This window comes from Lygodium microphyllum, chromosome 30 (assembly GCF_053477565.2).
Source record: "Lygodium microphyllum isolate KBCC chromosome 30, Lygodium_microphyllum_v1.1.10, whole genome shotgun sequence".
Taxonomy (NCBI): domain Eukaryota; kingdom Viridiplantae; phylum Streptophyta; class Polypodiopsida; order Schizaeales; family Lygodiaceae; genus Lygodium; species Lygodium microphyllum.
Genome location: NC_141164.1, coordinates 118,231,385 through 118,254,096, shown reverse-complemented (window position 1 = coordinate 118,254,096; position 22,712 = coordinate 118,231,385). Strand labels below are relative to the sequence as shown.

The 22,712-nt window shown below is 43.6% G+C and overlaps 3 pseudogenes; all 3 read left to right on the top strand.

Moving 5' to 3' along the window:
• The first annotated feature begins 305 nt into the window (after positions 1 to 305).
• Positions 306 to 14,999, top strand: LOC148010275 (uncharacterized; annotated as a pseudogene).
• A 100-nt stretch (positions 15,000 to 15,099) lies between these two features.
• On the top strand, positions 15,100 to 18,727 carry LOC148010274 (flagellar radial spoke protein 2-like; annotated as a pseudogene).
• An 86-nt stretch (positions 18,728 to 18,813) lies between these two features.
• On the top strand, positions 18,814 to 19,776 carry LOC148010273 (uncharacterized; annotated as a pseudogene).
• The last annotated feature ends 2,936 nt before the right edge of the window (positions 19,777 to 22,712 follow it).

Here is a 22,712-nt window from a genome sequence, read left to right as displayed (position 1 = left end):
CAGCATCCTGGTCCATTGACACAAGCATTCCATTGATATAGTGCTCCCGACAATACCAGAACGATAATATAAAAGTTTGGGTTGTGATCATGTACTTTGCCATAGCTGTATCAAGGACAATGCAATAGTGTACATGTCCCACTTGTTTCATGAACCATTGGCTCCGTAGTATCTTTGCTAGTAATTCGTTGTCCATTCGCATGCAAACAAGCATTGTCTTGGTAACTTTAACATCAAACTCTGGAAACAGTTCCACAAAAATGTTGATAGGCATAGATAGCATGATCATCACTAATTTCGTTGAAATGGTAGCCCCTAATGATCATTGCGCATCTTTGTATATCTTGCTTCGTGTGGACTCTACTCCAAAGCAATCGGGCACTGGTCATGCCAATCTGTTCTTGTCTGCATCTAAAGGGAGTGCTTGGAGGTAACCTTTCATGTGAGATCAGTCTTGAAGTTGGTAAAAATGATCATAAAAGAAGAGGCCTTCATCTGCTAGGCTCCCCCCAGTCCTTTCCTCATACTGTAACTATCCAACACGTCCACGAAGCACATGGATGACTACTACAATGCACTCAACGAGCTGCCATTCCTCATAGGACGAAGGATAAATGTCTGAAGTAGTGACACACGATATTCTTGCGTAGAATACAATAAATGTTTGAAGAAATGACAATAATGATACATAAAAACCAAGAGGGTAAGCCAAACCTACAGTTTGGCTTGTGAGGTGGAAGCCTTGTCTGATATCCAGGTGTCATTACAATCTGATGGTGCATGTAGACGTGTTGCACAAGCACCTCCTTCACAGTTGTTTTGCCCTGTGGAATTTTAAAGTCCACCACATGTCCCTTCCATGTCCATTTATAGACACTGTTGAGATGGCAAGCTCAACACATGTGGACATGGATGATGGACCGCCTGGTTAGATGGGTCCACACGTCTACACTTAGCACGTCGATGGTCATTATGACTCTCACATGGCCACTGACTCATTAATTATTATATTCAGGTTGTTACACCTATTTACACCTGGCATAGTTATAGCGCCAGTCGACTAGTGTAGTCGATTATGCATTGTTTGACTTAGTAGGCCACTTTCTTTTTATGTTGTATCTTATCTATACTTTGAGTACATTGAAAAGTGTGTGGAAGAAGAAGAAGAAACCAGCAAGAAAACGTTTTGGCCTCCATCTCTCTTCTTGTCTCTTGAGTGAGCTTCTCCTTGTGCATTCTGAGCTAATTTGAATTGTTTTTGTAAAAGATCCTGTGTTCGGCGCAGCATCTTGAGAAACCCCCTCCACCACACGATTCTTGACATGGTATCAGAGCCGCGCCACTGAGAGAGGCTGATTTCGAAGGCTGAAGTGAAGGAGAAGAAGCAAGGTTCGAGCAAGCAAGCTACGGGTAAGAATCTCTCCCATTCTTCCACTCCATCTCTTGGATAGTGCCTATGGAGGCACCGGAAGCAGGGCAGAGCAAAAATCTCAGATTGCAGTGAGATTTGAGGCCATTTCAGGGCCCGTTTTAGAGCCGCAAGGTTGCGGACAGCAGTTTCGTGGTACACTGTGACTTCGACTGTATTGACCGAACGTGGGTGCGCAGGTTATAGATTTCAGATCTGTAAGTTCAAAGGTGTTTACCAGTGAGTAAACACAAGGTTTATCTGCAAACTAGTTGCAGATTGCATGTATTGTTGAGCAGACAGTGAAAAAGGCTGTCTGGTGTACTGATGTGCACTACAGGTCAAGGGTTGCAGAAGATTTGCTTGCTGTTTGGTATTAGTTTTGTGATAATGGCAGAGAACAGTGGAAGCCCCATCATTGAGAAGCTCGACAAGAACAACTACCCATCATGGAAGTTTCGTGTCACGAACTTCCTTATTGGAAAAGGCCTCTACGAGTTCGTTTCAGGTGAAGAAAAGGAGCCGGAGGTGAGTGATCCTCCAACTGCAGAAGAGACAAAGGCACGAAAGGAATGGAATGCAAAAGACAAGAAGGTCATGTATTGGTTGTCTGCAGTAATTGACAATAATATGCTGGGACACATTAGAAATGCAGAGAATGCATATGCAACTTGGACCATACTTGAAAGTATGTTTTCTGTAAATACAAAGGCACGAAAGATTCAACTCAAGCAAGAGTTGAATACATTGAAGAAAGGGAAGATGTCTATCAATGAGTATGCACTGAAAGTAAGAAGCATTGCAGATACATTGGCAGCGATTGATGCAATGCCCGATGATGATGATTTGGTGTCGTCTACCTTGGGTGGACTTAACAATGAAAAGGCTTGGAAGTCTTTTGTAACTTCCGTATATGTCAGAAAGCCATTTCCAGATTTCGATGAATTGGTCTCCCTTATGATCACTGAAGAGATCAACATGCAGAGTGAGACATCTGAAAGAAGTGGTGAACAGGTCTAAGCTTTCTACTCCAATTCTGAAAGGGGACGTGGCAGGTTCTCTTCAAGAGGCCGTGGTACAGGACGTGGTAGTGACAACCAGCAAAACAGATTGAATCAGCAATTTGGCGATATGCAGGTTTCAGGAGGTCGTGGTAACTTTAGAGGCAGGGGGAGCTTTAGAGGAAGAGATGGATGGCAGAACAGAGGTTCTAACAACTCTGGTATTGTGTGCCACTACTGTGGCAAAACAGGTCATATTGCAGCCCAATGTTATGCTAAGAGAGATGATATCCGCAGTGGTAAGTTGCAGCAAGGAAACCATGCATCGTCTTCACGACAGAATGAAGACAAAAATGAACGTTTGTTCGTTATGCAGCATATGCTGAATGCTGTTATAGGAAAGGGAACACATGAAGATGTTTGGTATGTTGATTCAGGTGCATCCAATCATATGACCAGCCATGCAGAATGGTTTGGAGAGATGCAGGATTTGCAGAATGCAGGTTATGTGCAGACGGGTGATGACTCATGCCACCCAATTTCACACATTGGAAAAGTTCCCTTGTCCTTGCATGATGGTAAGACAAAGAGTCTTTCAGATGTATTACATGTACCATCTATTACAAAGAACTTGGTGTCAGTCGGTCAAATGGTAGAGCAAGGGCTGCAAGTCAGATTTAATGCAAAGGGCTACTTTGTAGAAGACTTCAATGACAAGTGCAGGTTGGTAGCAAAGGGAAGTAGAGTTGGACGTATGTTTACTCTAGATGCTGGAATTCCTACTATGAATGCAGCTATGTATGCCAAAGGAAAAGGTGTTGTTGCAGACATTGACATTTAGGCGGTTGTTGCAGCTGTTTAGGCACCCATTGAAGGTGAGGCTGTAGGGCTTAGCTTTGGCTGCTGTGGGTTGCGGTTTATGGAAGTCAGGGAGTGGCGGTCGCGCACTACCCCCCTCCTTATTCTTGCCTACGGATGTTTCTACCGGTGGCTTTGCGGACGGTGATGGTATCGCGCAGTCCTTGCTAAAAGCTGTGACAATGCGCACGTTTCCTATTGCTAGGTGGATGCGTTGTGACTCATAATCAACATTGCAGTGAGTCTGCTTTTTGAAGGTTCGCCCTAGCAGTGACTCCGTGCCTGCGTCTGTAGCACTTGGCAATACATAAAAAATCATTGGAACATTCTCAGACTCGATAGAAATGGCGACTCTACACTTGTCAAGAAGTGTGTATGAGTGGGCCCTATATGGGTTTAATTTGGCAGTTGTGGGTTGAAGGAGTGGTTTGCCAAGTTGGATCCAATGACTGTGGCTTAGGACATTGAAGTCTGCTCCCTCGTCGATCAAGGCGTTGAAAGCGCATGTTTGCTTGGCAGTGACCGTGATACAGAGGTAAGCGGGTTCTACGGCTTCCTCATCCTCTTTGTTGATTTCAGTGATTGTAGCTACTCGTACTTTGATTGGCGGTTCTAACAATGGTGGCTCATGCAAAGGATGCATGGGAGGGTAGTACTTCTTGACACAACTGCCATTGAAAAAGCCTATTCTCTCACCGTCTAGTGTCTCAAGCTCGACTTTGCCAGTTCGGCTCGTGGGTGGCTAGAAGACGAGTCTCTGATAGGCGTTCAAGCTCGACCAGGCATTGCATCCATGCCTCATTCCCTTCCCATCGTTCTTGAAGTGCTATTCTTAGGCTAGGAACGAAGAATTCTAATGGTAGAATTGCCTCAGTTCCATAGGTCAGCCTAAAGGGGATTTGGCCGACAACCGTTTTATAAGCTGTGCGGTAGGCCCACAAAGCTGCCATCAGCTTGTTGTCCCAGTCACTGCGTGAGTCTGAGACTACTTTAGTCAGGACATTGACAAGAATCTTATTAGTTGATTTTGCCTGGCCATTCGCCTAAGGGTAGTATGGTGAGGATTTGCGATGGATAATGAGAAAGGTGGACAAGAGGTGCGCTATCACTTCATTGATGAAGTGCGTGCCTTGGTCACTGACCAGTTCTATGGGGCAGCCGAATCACGAGATCACTTGCTCCCATAAGAACTTGGCAGTCGTCCTAGCGTCGTTCTTATGTGTCGCTCTTGCCTCTACCCATTTTCTGAGGTAGTCCGTGGCCACAATGATATATTTGGCTTGTGAATATTGTGCTGCAGGACTGATGGGTCCTATGAAGTCGATGCCCCATTTTTCGAATGGTTGTTGAGCAATAACTGGGGTCAACTCCATCTGATCCTTGCGAATCAGGACTTTTGTCTATTGGCACTCGTCACAATGCTTGACTAATCATGGTGCATCGTGGAAAAGTGTGGGCCACCACAATTAAGACTGCAGCACCTTTCGTGCTGTCATGTTCCCGCTAAAGTGTCCTCCCGCAATGCCATTGTGTGCCTCTGAGAGCACATTGTGTATCTCGTGCTTGCATACGCATCTACGCAGCAATCCATCTTGCCCAAGCCTATAGAGTTGGCATGCAGTCAACTGATAGGGCTGGATCTTAAGGATTAATCGCCTAAGTTGGGCTTTTTCTATTGGTCACTTAGGCAGTCGGTGCTCAAGACCTTGGACTATGTCATCCGCCCAATATGGTGTTAGATCAGCCTTGAATAACTCTCTCTTGCTAGACAGGTTAAATAGATGGGCATCGGGTAAAATTCATCAACGATACCTTGTCCAGCGGCTTCTCCCATGGGGATGCATGACATGTGATCAACCATGTAATGTTTATTTCCCTTTTGTACTACCACAGAGAAATTGAACTCTAGAAGCAAAAGGATTCATTGAGCTATGCATCCTGTAGTGCAAGGTTTGTTTACGAGATAGAGCAAGGCTTGATGGTCCATGAAGAAGGTAAAGGGTGTGGCCAAAAGATAATGCCTGAATTTCTTCACAGCGAACACCATGGCTAATCCCTCTCTTTTGTTGTTGAGTAGTTCATTTCCATCTCAGTGAGTTGTCTGCTAGCAAAGCTCGCTGGATAATCTAAGTTGTGTTCACCAGGTTGGCACAACACTGCCCCCATGGCAAACTTAGAAGCGTCGATGTGCACGTGGAAGGTAATGGTCCAATCTAGGGCTCGTAGAATTGGTGTTATTATTAGAGCCTTTTTCAATTCTTCGTACGCTTGTTGGCATGCCTCGGTCCATTCGAAGACGATCAGTAGCTTGTATAATGGTCAGGCGATCAATGCATAGTTCAGTACAAACCGCCGATAGTACCCTGTATGGCCTAAGAAGCATTGAACTCCCTTGTAGTTAATTGGGAGTGGAAAGTCAACAATAACCCTGACCTTCGAGAAGTTAGTGGTGGCAATGCCATTCTTCGACACCACGTGCCCTAAGATGCATCCGTGCTTAACCCAAAACTGGCACTTTAAGGGGTTCAAGGAGAGACGATACAAGCGACACAGCTCAAAGACTGCACAGAGTTTGTTTAAGTATTTGATCCAGGTCGAGTGGACACAGAGATCGTCAACAAAGACTTCTAACTCCTTGCGAAGCATGTCCTTAAAGATGGTGCACATGAGACGTTGGAAAGTGGCAGAGGCATTGGTCAACCCAAAGGGCATGACTATATATGCAAAGACGCCCCACTCAGTGGCAAAGACGGTCTTGTGCCTGTGTCCACAGGATGCATTTGCACCTGGTTGTACCCTGAGAAGCCATCCAAAAAACTGTAGGCTTCCTTGCCTGCCACCCTCTCAAGCATGTGCTCGATGTATGGCAATGGATAGTTGTCCCTCTTCGTAGCAGCATTCACCTTCTTGTAATTGACGCACACTCGAATTTTTCCATTCTTCTTCATCACAATGACTATGGGCGATACCCAGTCAGTGTGCTCAATTTCATAAATGAATCCATCTCTCATCAGCTTGTCAATTTTCTCTTTGACAGCATGAGTGTGTTTTGGATTCATAGGGTACGGTCGCTGCTTAACCGGCGTTGCATCTGGCATCATGGATATGTTGTGAGTCACGACACTCGGATCTACCCCCTTAAGCTCCTCTAAGGACCAGGCAAACACGTCTATATACTCTTGCAAGAGAGCGACAAGACTCATTTCTTCTTCATCAATCAAGTCATCGGTAATGAATATTGGTCGGGGTGTTTCCCCTTCCTAGGCTAAGTCTACCTCCTTAACTTTGGATGGTCCCTCGATTGGTTCGATCGTCTGCCCTTAACGTTTGGCACCTAACAGAACTACTACCCTATCCCCTTTTTTGAATTTCGTGAAGCATTTAGGGAGGTCCTGCAGCTTTCGTTGTTCTTCTGTTCGTGTATCCCTGGGTTGCTTTGCCTTTTCTTACCTTAACCGTCTGCGCCTTAAGTGGACGAGTAGGTCCCCCTTGGTACATCTGGTCGTGGGCGGCCTAGGGATCTTTGGATCACTATTCGAACTAACTTCCAATTCAGAGTCAAACCCTCCGTCTTCGTTAAAAGAAGTGGTCTCCCCTGGCGGCCGCAGTTCAGATGGTGATTCAGTACTAAGTATTGATGTCATTCCTGGCTGGGCTAGGCCTGCTTACTTAAGGTCTATGGCTCCTACATGTTCCAACCAAGCACGATCACATTCCATGTGCATGACTCCTCGCCCTACCCTAAAGGTCCCTCTTTTCTGCGGCTTGGAGTCTGCTCGTATCTGCTCAATTTCTTGTCCTTCAGTGTCGTATTCTATCGTATCTACTTCACCCTCGCTCTCATCACTGAAGGATTGGCAGTCTTCGTATTCATCGCTAGAATCTTTGTCATCCAACTGCTCATCGTCTCCTAGGGTTTTGTATGTCTCGTGTCGTTGATCAGGAACTGGGGCCCAGTTATACATGAGGTTTAAATCATGCACCTTGGTCCATTGCCACTTGGATTCCTCTAAGAGATCCTGGAGTGGTTTGAAGTTTGCAGATGGATTGCCAGCTAGCTTGTCAGTTAGGTATTCCAGTATCCCCTGGAGTTCCCTTTTGTTGGATGGTACTTGGAAGGTGACAGGCTTAGGCTTTCCACGGAGGCTTCCTGCCATCATGCAGACTGGTATAAAGAGTGCTTCGTTAGACTTCTCGATCGTTTTGATGGCTTGCTCATACGCCTCATGATCTGAGAATGGCAGATCAATTGTAGCAAGAACGTGCATCCAACCCCGCTCATCCTCTAGGCATGGGATATACTTGGTCAAGGGCCCATAAGACTTCTTAACCTGAGTGTTACCCTTGAGCATAGCAGAGATGGTGTCTAGGTCGACTGGTGAGGTCTTTCAAGTGTCCATCTCTATCCTTACAGCATCCGTTCTATTGCCAAGGAAGATCAAGCCGTTACCCCAATCTTCAATGACTCTAGCATTGCGCATCCAGGGTTGGCCTAATAGGATATCGTAGTCCACTCCCTTCATGACTATAAAGTCAACAGAGAACTGGACACCTGCGATCTTCACTGGCCAATTCTTAAGTACCCCAAATGGCTTCACTCTCATACAATTTGCTAACATGACATTAAACCTAGCAGTTTTGATAGGCGGGTTTCCCCAAGTCTGAAGCACTGCGTGGCTAAGCACACTAATTCTAGCTCCCGTGTCTACGATTCCCTTTCTTGTTGTGTCACCTAGGGCTAAAACCGACAAGATGGTATGCATTTCGAAACCTTCCTAGAAGGCATTGACATGCAAGGATTTCGACATAGAGTGCAGCGTCAAGCTCGGTATTTGTGTTTCTGCATCATTGTCTTGAGAGTCTGCCGTGACCTACTCTCGTGACCCTTCAACCCACTGCTTAAGATCTTGCCATAGGTTAGGATGCTGCCTAAGTAGATCTCCTAGGCAAAGTGTTACAGGGGTGGTCACTACGTGATCAAGAGATCGTTGTGTGCTCATCTCTCCCCTAACCTGGATTGTCCTGGCCAATGGCCGTGACTGATCTGTGGCCCTGTAGCGTCAAGGCTTGGTCTTAGTGGCACTGCTTGTGGTGCAGCTGCATCTCTCGACCTTGGTTGAGGAGGTGATATTGGTATGCTCACACTGGAGAGATCATCGATCTCATCCTCTATGATGGGCTTAGAGTCCTTGAGATGCTCTTGAGCCTCCTTTACCCATTTCTTCACTTTTTCCATGGCCTCTAACTGTCGCTTTGGATGCGAGTATTCCCCTACCTTAGCGCTTCCCTTTTCGGTCGTCTTAGGGGCTGAACTCTCTGCCTCTGCATCAGAGACCTTCTTTCCAGTAGGCAAAGTTGTAGCACTCTCGGTTTTTAGTGCGACTTTAGCTTCCGATCTTTTCTTTTTCTGCCTATGACTTTTCTTTCCTATCGAGGCTGCGTCAAGATTGCTAGGCCCTGGCAGAGAGATGCTAACCTGCTTCTTTTGGGCTCGGGTCATGACCCTCAATGGGATAGGTGTGGCCTCCCCATCGAGGTTTTTGATGCCAAACAGCCCGAATGGGAGAGATGGTACGTTGGCTGAGCTAGCAGATGGCTTTTGCTTTGAGCAATCGATGAAGAGATGGGTGATTCCGCACTCTGAACACCTTTGGTCCGCCTTGTCTCTATTTTGCCACTCTCTTTCAGGGCAGCGTGATGAAACATGACCTGGGTGACCACAAGTCCAACATATGATTGGATCCTGCGTCTGCCCCCCTAGGCCTCTACCTCGTCCCCTTCCTAACGCCATCACCAGCACGGGTCGATAATCCACAAGGACCACATTGCCCTCGTCGTCGTGCGAGATGTAAGGGTATATGTAGGTCTCTTCCTCATTCGGCTCCTCCACGTAGTGGACTGGAGTGTTGCTCGATGGATGGGTCACATAAGGACCAGGCGGTCTAGGAATGCCTATAGGGTTTATGTCCATTCTAGGGACGGCTGGTTTCATATCATTAGGCGCGGGAAGAGCCAATGGGGCTCCCTTTCCGAAGAATGGTTGCGACATGTTTGCTAGGTAAGGCTAGCCATAGGGTTGCGAGTATGGAAGTCTTCTTGGTAATTTACAATGCGCGACATCATGGCCAAACCTACCGCAGTTAGCACAAGGTCTTGACCTAGGGTCTTGACACTCGGCCGGCAAGTGGTTTTCGCCACAGTACATACATTAGACGTGCGGGCGCGTTGGTCGTCTCAACATGTCTTGCAACTTGGCTAATTCCATCTTGACATCAGCCAAGCCTTGGTCTGTCTTAGTGGCTTTCCCCTTATCTTGGGATGATGGGATTGATCGCTCACTAGAGGCTGATGCTCTCTCTGAGCTTCGCGAGTTGGTCTCCTCTAGATTCGAGCTCCTGGAGTTCCGCTCCTTCAACTAATCATCAACTCTGATGGCTTCCTCAAACACTCTAGCTATCACGTCTCGTTGCAAGCTCGAATTGCCTGCTAAAGCCTTATATAACTCCTCATCCCGAATGCCACTGATGAACACAGTCAAAACTGCTCTTTCAGTCGGTCGCTCGCCCATAGGGATTCTCTTGAAGAGGCTCCTCACATGGGTTACGTAGTCGCGGATGTCCTCCTTCTCTTTCTGCTTGACGTTCATCAAGCATACTAGTAGATTATCGGAGTATCCAGGCTCGGCAAATCTCTTAATGAAGAGATCCTTGAGGCTATTGAAATTGGCACACTCTGCAGCATCTAAGCTCATATACCGCGTCCTACCCTTGTCGCCTAGGCAAAGCCCGAACACTTGCGAGTGTTGAGTTTGGTCGTTGAGGCCGTTGGCTTCGCAAACTTGCTCAAACTGCTCAACAAAGCTATATGGGTCATCATGAGGTTGGTACTTATCGAGTTGCTTGGTAACAATCGATATTTTGGCCTGGCTCTTTGAGCCTTGGCTTGCCCCTAATCCTGCGAGCAGCAACGTCGCTAGTGCAGTGGCACTCTGCTCTGTTGTTGTATTATCGAGCAGCCACTTCATGAGAAGCTCGCTCAACGTCAAGTCTCCCTCTAGTGCTCTCTCATGGTCCGTTCGGTTTCGGCCAGCTAAGTTCAGCACTCATTGCACCTCATGCAGCTCCATGCTTTGCCTTTGGCTCCTAGCTTGCTAATCCCTATTGTACTCGGCTATGCTCTGCAATGCTTTGCGGGCTAGCCTTCTCTCCTCTTCTAGATCTGCGATGATTGCGTCTGTTGTCCTGCCGCGGTGCTCGTACCGTGCGTGTGCGTCGTAACTGCTCACAAGCTACTGAATAGCATCTGGGAATACGTTCAAATCGAGCTCCTCATTAGACCGATGGTCTGAGCTCTCTTCCGCCATGGTCGAGTTCTCGCGCTCCACTAAGGTGTCGATCAGGTTGAATAGACTTGACAGATCCACGTCGTTGGTGCTCCTTGCTTGGTCCTACTCTGCGCTTTGATGGTTTGTCTATGTCTTAGTTCTCTCCTACTGGTGGGTTCCTTGAGTGGTTTTATCTGAGTGAGTTTCTTGATTTATTGAATACAATTCTCAATTTATGATCACTCTCAGTGTGCGTCGTTTCTCGTGCACTTGTGGTCAATCCGGCTTTCAGCTTTCTTATGTGTACTTCAAGTGTAGAATTCAATGAGTGCGGCAACCAATCTCTATATGCCTTATGTCCTCTTGTCTTGTCTCGGGCCTGATAAGCTTTGTCGCTCAAGTCCTGGCCGTTCTAGCGGATTTAGGGTCTGCACTGCTTCTTGCTATTCACTCGGGGGTCGATCACAAGTCCTACGATTAGATTTCCATTCTCAACACGTCAGGTCATTGGGGAGTGCTCCAACACTGTCCCCCTGTCCCTTGGTGTGACTCCTACGTCGGGAAGTGCCTACAAGGTGTTCGCTATGTTGTCCTGGAGCGGGTTGCCCTTCCAGTCGGTCGCAAGGGTCAATTTTTAATGTTTTCTTTTTTCTACCTAAGAGTGTGTCTGATTCTGAAAATCGGACGTCCGATTTACCAGTGGTCCAATTCTCAGAATCAGACCAGGTGGGTCCGATTTTGAGCTGTCTGATTCTCAGATCGAACAGGGGTCAAGTGTCCAATTTTTGAAAATCGGACAAGTGGTCCGATCGGACCAAGTGGGTGGTCTGATTATTGCTGACGTGTCCTAATCCATGGGTCCGATTCTATGAATCGGACAGGGGTGGCTCCAATTGTCTCAATCGAACGAGGCATTTGATCAGACAGGTGGTCCGATCCTACACATTCAAATGAGCATTTCCTCCATTTTCCGCTTGTTTTCCTCAATTTTCTCCCTGTTTTACAACAACAAACCCTATCCCTCTCGGGTGCGATTTCCTAATGTTAGCCTACTCTAAACGCTACAAGAATCGAAAGCAAAAAACTGAAATAATTTCTCCATGTTTTCCAATCATCAAACACACAAAATGTCCCAAAATACTTACTTGTCTTTGAAAATCAAAAACACCCAAACTTCCTACCTATCTCAAGCTCCGTTTCGGGGATGAATCCCCTACTTTGATGCTCTATATGAGGCGCGCAAGTGCTCAAGCTTGAATCTGTTAGTCTCGACAACGAAACCAAAATGTAGAGGGAGCTCACGTTCAACTGCAAAGACCCACGGACTGCTTATTGCTTCAAGCATTTCAAGCGAGCTCTAATGGCTATCTCTCACCTAGCCGATGCGCCGTCGATCCTACGAGGGTAGTGAGCTTACCTTGATGTTGATGTGAGTAGCCTCCTCCCTCACACACCTCGGTAGCTCCACGATTCTTGATGCAAGCTCAAGCCTCCTCCATCGCCAAGCTCCGTCCAAGAAAGCCTTCCCTCAATTCATGACCCTCCGGCAAGAAAGTGGCATGTCCTTGATATACCATCTTCTTCATGGTTCGTGACCTTCGGAAGTCTAAGTGTGGCCCACATAATGGACATGCATGATAACCTGAGGTAAGGAGACCTGTCCCAACACCTCTATCTTGTGAATACAAACTTGAATGAACTATGATAGATATTACCAATGAGAATGGAATCCTACTTACCTGAGCACTCCCCGAATCCCAAAAATTCATGCATGGTCCACATGAGAATGGCTCGTATATTGGTGGCGGACCATTGACCATCACGCTTGCTCATATCTTCCATGGCAATCCCCTCCTCCCACAAGATCCTAAGCTCATAGACTAATGGATGGAGACAAATGTCCATATTCTTGACTTTGTACCGGGCCAGGAACGAGCAAGATAAGAATCAGGTGTCCTTTCTTCGTAGAAATCCATGGTGGGATGTTGTAGTTAACAATGACTACATGCCACACATTGTAAGAAGTTTAGTGTAGACCGAATGGGTTCACGCCATCCATAGCAAGACCGAGCCAAAGATTCATTGGCTTTCATGCAAAGCTTGGAAAGGTAGAGTCAATGTGGCTCCATCCGAATGAATCTGTTGATATTCATTGGACTCCATCTATGGACCTATTATTCACATGCCACGTTGTCAAGCTTGCCAAGCCTGACGTACAAAACATGTGATGTTTATGAGGGATAAGTGGAAATTGTCTAAGAACTTTTTGAGGGATGGTTTTCCCTTGCAAAGTCCTATTGATACCTGTGAGCAACCACACTTGAACATGTCTCCATAGTCTCGTACTCTCCTTGAAACAGCACGTAATCGTTGACACATGTATGGATGTTGTTATAGTCCATACCAAGCTGTCGTAAAACATATCACGCATCATCATGAGACTAAGGCATGGTATTTACAAGTAGTAATATATGATACTTTAGCAACCTGAAATTTTGAGATCTCCTAATCAATGATCTCTAATTGAAACTTGCCAAAGCATCGTACGTGTTCTATAGACAATCAATGTTTTCATCTAATTTTCATCTTGCATTGAGAGCAAGGACACTGGACATGCTAATTAAGATATGCCTTGCAATCTTGAACATTACAACCTTCATCATTTTCCGTTTGGTCTATGTTATGACAAACAATTTGTTTTTGTTCTCATTCTCTTTTTCTTTCTTAAATTGTTTGAGAAGGATTTCTTCTCTTGTAACTCAACAAAATTAACATCAACTAATGTCTTGGTTTTCTCCCCCTTTCTTTTTTTCTTCCCCTTTCTTTGCACCTTTCTTTGCACTCTTCGTTTTATGTTCTCTCCCCTTTCTCTTTCATATTTTCTTTGTCTTTCATGTTTATTCTCTCTTTCTCGTTATCTTCCTCTTCTTTTCTTCTTCTCCCTCCCTCTCTCTCTCTCTCTCTCTCTCTCTCTCTCTCTCTCTCTCTCTCTCTCTCTCTCTCTCTCTCTCTCTCTCTCTCTCTCTCTCTGTTTTCCCTCTCTTTGTTTCTCTCCATCCCCTTACGAGCGGACCTACAGTATGTAAAGTCTAATATATGCTATGCATGGGGGCAAGGGACTAGCTACCCTACGTCAAAGTGTTCCCCATCCCGTGGTATTGCACTGGACCTCGCCACCCTTTTTCCTTTGTGTGTGACTCGATATGCAGAGCGTAGGAGGAGGTAGCACAAAGCATGTTAAGAAAACCATCGATTCACCTCCAAGTCCAATCTCTCTTTCGCTTTATTAGGCGGGTTATAATGATTGCGCGCAAACCATAGTTTTATTAGCAACGCACTTTGGGCTAATAGATGTAGTGGAAATAAATACAATTAGTGTATCGTACCACTTTGATTGGTATTATGATAACACTTATTGAACTTTTAGAAGAGTGGTATGCGATGATGTGTTGCCTTGGATACGTGTATCCAAAGGTTTAAAAGTTACTTTCAGCAAAGACATTAGAGTGTTTGTTATTGCTATTTTTTAAGGACGTGTCTCCGCAGTCTAGGCTAGGAGATGTCGATGCACAAAAGTTTTTGTATGGGAGAAAGGTGGTGTTATTGATAAAATCTGATAGATTTCCTTACTGAATCCAACCATGACCAATCAATGTGCTAGAAATCTTTGAAACTCTCCAAAAAAATCTTGCATATGGGTGTATAAGACGGATAGATGGCCAAATGTCCTACTTTGTAATATGTTGTTCACATTTCTCAGATAGAGGACTTAAGTGCCCAAGCAATTTACTATGCAAGAAAACAATCAAAATGGTGGTTTGCAAAACCGTTTCTACATCCTGATATCGTGGCCCCATATGAGTACATTTTTATATGGGATGAAGACCTTGGTGTCGACAACTTTGATGTTGAAATGTATATAGAACTTGTTAAAAAGTGTGGACTTAAGATATCTTAACCTGCTTTAGAGCCAAGTTATAAGGTGACCTGGAGAATGACAATGTGTTTTTTTGTTTTTAATTCAGAAATACGTAGAATGACTACAGAAAGCTCTTGCCGATGCAAAGATCCATATAAGCCTCCATGTAGGGGGTTTGTCAAGATAATGGCTCTTGTAAATGCATGGACATGTGTTTGGCATCTACTCCAAAATGATTTGATTCATGGATGGGGTCTTGACTTTGCCTTAGGGAGGTGTGTGAAGCCTGCATATGAGAAAGTGGGAGTTGTGGATTCTCAATGGATAGTCCACAAGCTTCTCCCATCTTTGGATTTCCAGGGAGAATCAATGCATGGAAAGGCTCCATGGGAAGGGGTAAGGGGAAGATGTCAGTATGAGTTGAACTTGTTTCACAAGCATATGGAAGAGGCTGACCAAGAGACTCTCAATGAATCAAAGGGTCACTAGAACCATGACTTGGGGATATTAGTATGATACTCACTTTGGCAGCTTATTGAAGTCTTGACATGGGTTTGCGGACATCATTCGTTATATGTTTGAAGTAAACATGGAAATTGTAGGAAAAATGAGGGATAAGAAACATGATCGGTAGGGATAAGAGTTCAACTATTATTAAGGAGTTGGAAGGTAAGGAAATGAATTAAAAGGAAATTTGAAAATTAGGGGAAGAAAAGGCCATTGGAGGCCATTGGAAATTGGAGAGGTCGTGAAGATGAAGGATGGCACCATCAGAGTGGAAGATGGAGAGAGGAGAAGGGGAAAAGGCTACAATTGCTGGTGGAAGAGGATTAGGAAAGGAGAAGGAAGGCAATAGGGAGGCAATGGGAGAAGAGAGAGAGAAGGAGTTCATTGAAGAAGGAGGAGTCGTGGAAAAAGAAGGGGCCCCCATCATGCTATAATGAGGTGTGAGAGATAGAGAGAGCAAACATGATGAAGAAGAGGGCGTCATATTCCTGAACGCCATCAATTAGAGAGAGGGAGAGAGATAGGAGGCTCCCTAAGCCATCAAAACAAGAGGAATGCAAAAGAAATGTAATTGAGTAAGAGCATGAGAGGAGCATTGAAGCCAATGGCTTGTACGAAACCATCGCCATGTCTTCTCCTCCAAGCTCAATTTTGGAGCTTCAATATACCTGCCTAATCTGAAGTGATAGGGTAGGAGAACCATTTTCTTCCTTCCAATCGCTTCACTTCGCTCCTCATTCCGTGGAAGCACGATGGAGATATTCAATTACCCTCTTCTCCTTTATAAGTCTTCATCCCCAACTCCATGGAAGCCATAATTTCAATCTTAAAACTAGTCAAAATTTATCTAAAATAGTTCTAATGGGCCATTCCTAAGGCAACAATGCAATTGGACAATGGCTCTCTCAAGAGAGGGAAAATGATGAGCTCGCAATTTGGAACGACTGGATAGACTGCCCTTAGCTTTAGACTGCAAAGGATATGAAAGGTGAGAAGGATTGAAGCTTGCACTCGAGAGCTATGGCAGGGGACCAAGAGCAAGAAAGGGAGAGACAAGAAATGGGAACTCCAACGGTCACAATGTGTGACCAGGCCTTCCTTTATTCAAACTGTCACTAAAAGAATAAAGAATAAAGTGACGGTGGTGGGCGCCCGCCACCTGCTGCAGTGTGCAGTGGTGGTGACTGTCAGTGTAGTAATGCATGGGCGACTAGGCGGAGGTGCCTTTACCCCCAACAACCTCCCACTTAAAGGCGAATCTACCCTAGTGAGGAGTGAAAAGAAAAAAAGAAAAAAAAAGACAGTACAACATGTACACATGTACAATAGGATGAAGAAAGATTTCATCTCATCCCACGCCCATCAACCTCCTAAGAAAGGGAAAGCACTCTATAGAGAGGCTTTTCGTGAGCAGAATTGCAAGATTCTAGTCAGTCGAGATCTTGACAAGGTCAACAGACTTGTCCTCAACGACCCCATGTATGAAGTGATATCTCACCTCAATGTGTTTTGTCTTCGCATGGAAGACCAGGATTCTTGGCTAATTGAATAGCACTCATAGAATCCGAATGCAGTGTAGGGATAGCATCAATACCAAGGTCAGCAACCAAACGACCCAACAAATGGCCTCCTTGCAAGCCTCAGTGGCTGCAACATACTCGGCCTCTATAGTAGAAAGGGCCGTGCATTTTTGCACCCTAGATATCCAAGAAACACAACCTCCACCATAGGTGAATACATAGTCAGAAGTGGATTTCCTACTTTTGTATGCCCTGCATAATTAGAGTCATTGTACCCCACGACTCCTGTATCCTGGCTGCCATAGGATAGGCACATATTTGCAGTGCCCTTCAGGTACCTCATGATACCCTTCACGGCATCCCAATGCTTCTTGCCAGGTGTAGCCATATAGTGTGCCACAACACCAACTGCAAAGGCAATCATGGCATATATAAGACTGCCAACTACGGATGCATAGGGAATCTTGGCCATCTCGGCCCTCTACTCATCTTTTTGCGGACAATCAGCCTATGATACCTTCACATAAGAAGGAAATGGACAGCCAATAGGCTTTACATCCTGCATGCGGAAGCACTCAAGGGCTTTATGAATGTACTCCCTTTATGACAAGTAGAGGAGTCCCTGATGCCTGTCGCATCTAATGCACATACCAAGTATGTGAGAGGCATGTCCCAGATCTTTCATCTCAAAGCTCTTCTTGAGCTGAGCCTTAAGAGCATCTAGCTCATCATGAGCTTTCCCTGCTATCAGCATATCATCCACATAGAGTACCAAAATCAATAAAGAACCATCATAGGCTTTCTTCTATAAAGACACGGATCCATAGCACTCCTGCTGTAGCCCTGTGACTGCATAAAGGCATCAAACTTATGATACCACTCCCTAGGTGCCTACTTCAAGCTATAAAGACTTTTCTTCAATTTGCACATTAGGTGCTCCCTGCCAAGTTCTGCAAAGCCCATAGGCTGCTCCATATAAATCTCATCATGCAAGTCCCCATGTAAGAAAGCCATCTTGACATCCATCTGGTATAAATCCAAGTCAAGCTGCTGAGCAACCAAAGCCAAGACTAAGTGCAGGGTGATCATCTTAACCACAGGAGGAAAGACCTCATCAAAGTCCACACCATGCTCCTGCTTAAAACCCTTTGCTACCAATCTAGCCTTGTATGCCGGCTTGGGGTATCCAGGGGTACTTTTCATCTTGTACACCCACTTGCATAGCAAAGTCTTCTTGCCCTTAGGTAAGGAAACCAAATCCCAAGTCTCATTCTTATGCAAGGAGTCTATCTCAGATTGCATAGCCCTCTCCCAAGAGTGACTGTCACCCATGTGCATAGCCTCATCATAAGTGAAAGGCTCTCCTGCATCTGTAACCAAGATATAATGCATCGAGGGCTGAAATCTATTAGGTGGACATATGTCTCTAGCAGATCGTCTCAGGGCAGGTTCTATTGCCTGCCCAGCTACCTATCCAACACCCTAACCATGAGCATCTGTTGCAGCTGTAGGCTATCCAACTGGCTGTGCGAGAGCCCTCGGCTCCTCCTAAAATATGACCCTGCGAATGAAACAAACAATTCTCAAGGAGATAATCAAAAGAAGAGAGGAAAACCTCCAAAGCCACCTAATTATAAGAAGAAAATATTGCTTTATGTATCAGCGACACAAGAAAATAATTTTCTAGTCAACAAGCAACTAAACAAAAAGCTTGTACCGATCACATTTTCTGTATTGTTAAAAGGGCTTCCAAGGTTACATATCAACAATGTTTTATACCAAGAAGGCATTCATTTTTTTCAAAATATACCAAGAATGGGAGTGTACTTTGTTGTTCCCATTCATCTGAATACATCTCCTATTCAGGTGGTTTCCCTTTTATGTGTTGACACTCTTAAAAAAGAGCATTTTGGTACAGGCAAACCCTTTTCTGGTAAAAAAAAAGGAATTGATTGTATCTATCGCATAGGAAGCCAGTGAAGTTTGACCACAGTAACTTCCACTATTTGAGTTAGCTACAAAACCAAAGAAATTATGAAAGATCTCTTAGAACATGTTCATGAAATAAAGGCTTCTTATGAAGCTGAATTGAAACGGGAAAGAGCTGCTGAGAAGGCAAAGAGCTCCCAGGTGATTGACAAGGATAAGGCAAACGTGAATAGTAATGAGAATCGGAATAGCTTGCAATAGGAAGGTACGATCTCTAATGAAAAAGATGAAGCAAACACAGAGGCTGAAGATGAGACGAGAACAAAGATGATAATGATGCAAGTGCCATGCATGACGCTGGTGAAAAAGATGAGAGTGACTCTAAGAATGAAGAAGTGGAAACAGCACCAAAACCAGGAGAAGAAAAGGTTGTAGAAGAAGAAGAAATGGCAGAAGCAGATGATGAAGGTGAGCATGATGATATGGAAGAAAGTGAGCAGAAAACTCAATCAGGTGATGAAGATGGTGATGAAAGGCCGATCCATCTGGCAGAAATAGCTCTGAAGCAGCAGCAGAAGAGAGTTGCAAAGTTAGACAAGAATTTTCAAAAATTTCAAAAAAATTAACAAAACAAGGGGTCAAAGTTGTCAAGCTCGAGAAATAATTGAAAAATACATGCAACAATTTGCAACACTTGTGCACACATTTAGTAATGATACTGGACACACTGACCAAGTACAAGGATGAAGAGTTGCTTTGGATTAAGCAGTATTTGTTACCTCCTACAATCATTCATTGAATACTGAAGGCTCTTCTCCATGTACTTGGACATGATGATGCAACGGTTAATGAATGGACAAGATCTAGGTAGATCCCGATGATATCGTCAATGCACTGAAGAAATACATTCCAATTTTTGACGTCGACTTGAAAGTATGGGACATGTGTGATATTTATTTGGAAGGTATCCAGAAGAATTGCTGTCAAAAGAAGCACCCATAGGATATCTTGGCCAGCAATGGTTGCTTGTTGCCAAAAAGATGGAAATTGAGACCATGAGGCACAACAATTACAAAAGGGAGCATGAGAAAGCTGCAAAGGACTTTGCAGACACGTTGGAACAAATGGTAGCAGAAATTGATCTGAGGGTGGCTATTGACGAAGAAGAAGAAGATAAACTGGTTGTTTCTCTCAGGCCACCTTGTGCCATGGTTCTTCCTTATTCTGTCGTCTTTCTCGCCTTCCTCACATCCCACACAGAGAATGATAGCCACTCAACTTTCACATATCTCTTTTATCCCCTAAAATGAAAAGAAAAAAAACAACAAATATTTTTAAAGTTTGTTCACATGCTTTTCTCAACTAAGATCCTTACTCCTTCACACAAGCATCATACTAGCTATTAGAATAGTTATTTTCCTTTTACAAATAAAAGCACCCTTCTTTCCTTTTGTACCAAATACACACATGTCCAGGTGGAACTCTTGAAGTTTGATCTTCTGTGAGGGTGTTCTACAAGATCAATCTTTTGTGGGAAATTAATCCATGGTCTTTCCCATGGATCGGTGGACAATGTGCTTCAAGTTGGTGGTTCAAATTTCCTTCTTTGCTAAAGATTGTGGGCATGTTTGTGTTCCTTTGGATGGTGTTTTACCTTGTGCTATTTTGAAGTCAAAATGAAAGATTTTTTTTGAAATGTTGGTTTGAAGTTGAATGTGGAAGTGTGAAGAAGTATGGTGTCTTTGGACGGGTACCAATTGAGGTGGTCCAATTTGAAGTGAAGTGAAGGGAAGAGTTGTAGTTTCTTCATCAACATAAGGTGCTTATTCCAAGGCAAAAGTGTATTTTCAAAGTGTTAGCGATGATGCTCACAAGATTGGAAGAGGAGGAATGATAATCCCCAAATTTGTACAAATATAGGCACCAAAATGTGCTCAACATGGAAACATCTTTTATGAAATGGCATTTTGCTTTTGTACTTTCATGTAAACAAATCAAATATGAAGCAATGTAAAATGTGTAGTCCAAAAGGCTCACATTTAAAAAATTGTAGAAAGGAAAAGAAAGGTCAAATACCTTTGTCTCATTCTCAAAATAAAGGGTCTTTAGACCTTATCCAAGATATATGGAAATTCAATTTTATATATCAAGAAAAGAAAAGGAAAAGGCTTGTCGGGTGATTTGAGGAGGTGGGAGGTTGAGGTGGTTACACCCTCTCTCTTCCTTTATCTTCTCCTCTCACGCTTCATTTCTCCCTCTCTCTCATTTTGACACAGCACTTGCCTTCTTGTTCTTGCTTCTTTCTCTTGTGCTTCACTACCAAATCTAATGGAGAGTGAGGAAAAGGAAGAGGGTGAGGATGGAAGAATTGTCTAATTTCTTGTGTGTGTCTCTTTTTTTGTGTGGAATATGATAGTAATAGCTATAGTGGATGAATTTAGAGGAGAGACGAAGACAGCAAAATGAAGCTCGAGATCAATGAGCTAGAGAACACGCAGTGCGACAGGAGGCTTGGCTATTAGAAAGGCTTGAGAGGGGGAATGCATTATTGAATCTCAGGATAGATACTGTGTCTACCTCAAACGTAGAACCTTTTAGGCCTAGTATATCATTTGATAGAACATCGTCAACGGGAAGTGAAGTAGACTCATATCAATGGGATCGAGTGGCCTCAGGCACTAGTAGTGTCACTTGGGAAAGGAGTAGACAAAGTAGCGAAAGTAGAGAGAGTGAAGCTAATGCTACAATAGGGAGTACGAAACCACCCTTTAATTGGGATTTAGAGCCAAATTTTGGATTGCGCCAAGTATTTAAGGAGTCTAAGGAACCTGCATGGTTGGATATTACCCAAGATTTAGGGTTAGAGATATTATTTAGAGAAAAAATGGCTCATAATCCAGTCAGATTAGCTGACTTCACACAATTTGGGGGATTGTGGGACGAGGATCCTGATACACATTTGCAAATATTTGAGGTAACCTATGCTACCAATGAGATAGTAGATGATGACCAAAAGCTTCATATCTTCCCTCCAACCTTAAAATATGAACGTCTCATAATTGTTCAACCAAATATTTTATAAAAATTTATCTATACCATTTTGAGTTGTTTTAAGTATTTTTTACTATTTTTTATTTTTAAAATATAAAATCAGACCTACATAAATTCTAACAACTATCCAGAGTTGAAACTAAGGTTCAAAGTCATTTTATAAAAATTCAAAACCAAAGAAATATTTATGCTGAATCACTTTTTTTTGTTAAACGAGTTAAGGCACTTATGTAAAGTACGAGAATCGTAATTGCGTCTCTGGGAGCCGTTTTGCAGTCCAACCAAGGGGAGCCTATCCAGCCATTCCAAATAGTGAGCTCATCATTTTTCACTTCCTTGAATTTTCATTTTCAAATTGTATTGTTTCCATGGGAATAGCCACTTATAGCTCTCTTAAGACTTAATCTTGATTAATTTCAAGATTAAGAGCTTTGCTTCCATAGTTTCATATTGATGACTAAGAAGGGAGAGGAGAGTAATTCAATATCTCCATCATCTATCCACGGAATTAGGAGGGCAAATTAGAGCGATTGGAAGGCAACAAACAATTCTTCTACCCTGTCACTTTAAAAGAAGGGGATACATTGAAGCTCCAAATTTGGGATTGAAGAAGAAGGCATGGCGATCTTCATGGGAGAGGCATTGGCTTCAATTCTCTCCTCTTGCCCTCTCCAACTACAAATTCCTTGTTTCCTTGTCAATTTTCTAGTTTTGGTATGTCTCAAAAGTCTCTTCCCCTCTTCCAACTAATCTAATATTGAGAACTCAATAAACTTGCATATTCTCGCACTTCGTCTCTATCTCTATACTGGACACAAAAATACTAAACCTAAGATTTTTATCCCTTGAGGAATTAACTTCAGAGCATAGACCCAATAATTCTATTTTATTCTTTTATTATCAAATCAACTAACATTCTTCAAACCCATAAACTCTAATTTTCTTTATAAACATTTTCATTGTCTCATATTGGTATAATTTAATACATCATCAACACTTTAAATTTGCATAAAGTTAGAGACACACCATATTTTATATTAATAATATTCAAAGTAATAACATCAAGGTAATTTTATTTTTCTCTAATCCTAAGAAAATTTCATAAAACATCCAAAATTATATTCTCAAGTTTTCTATAGAAGTTTCTAATTTTTGTTGAATAAAAAACATGGTTTTTATTTTTAAAATACTATAA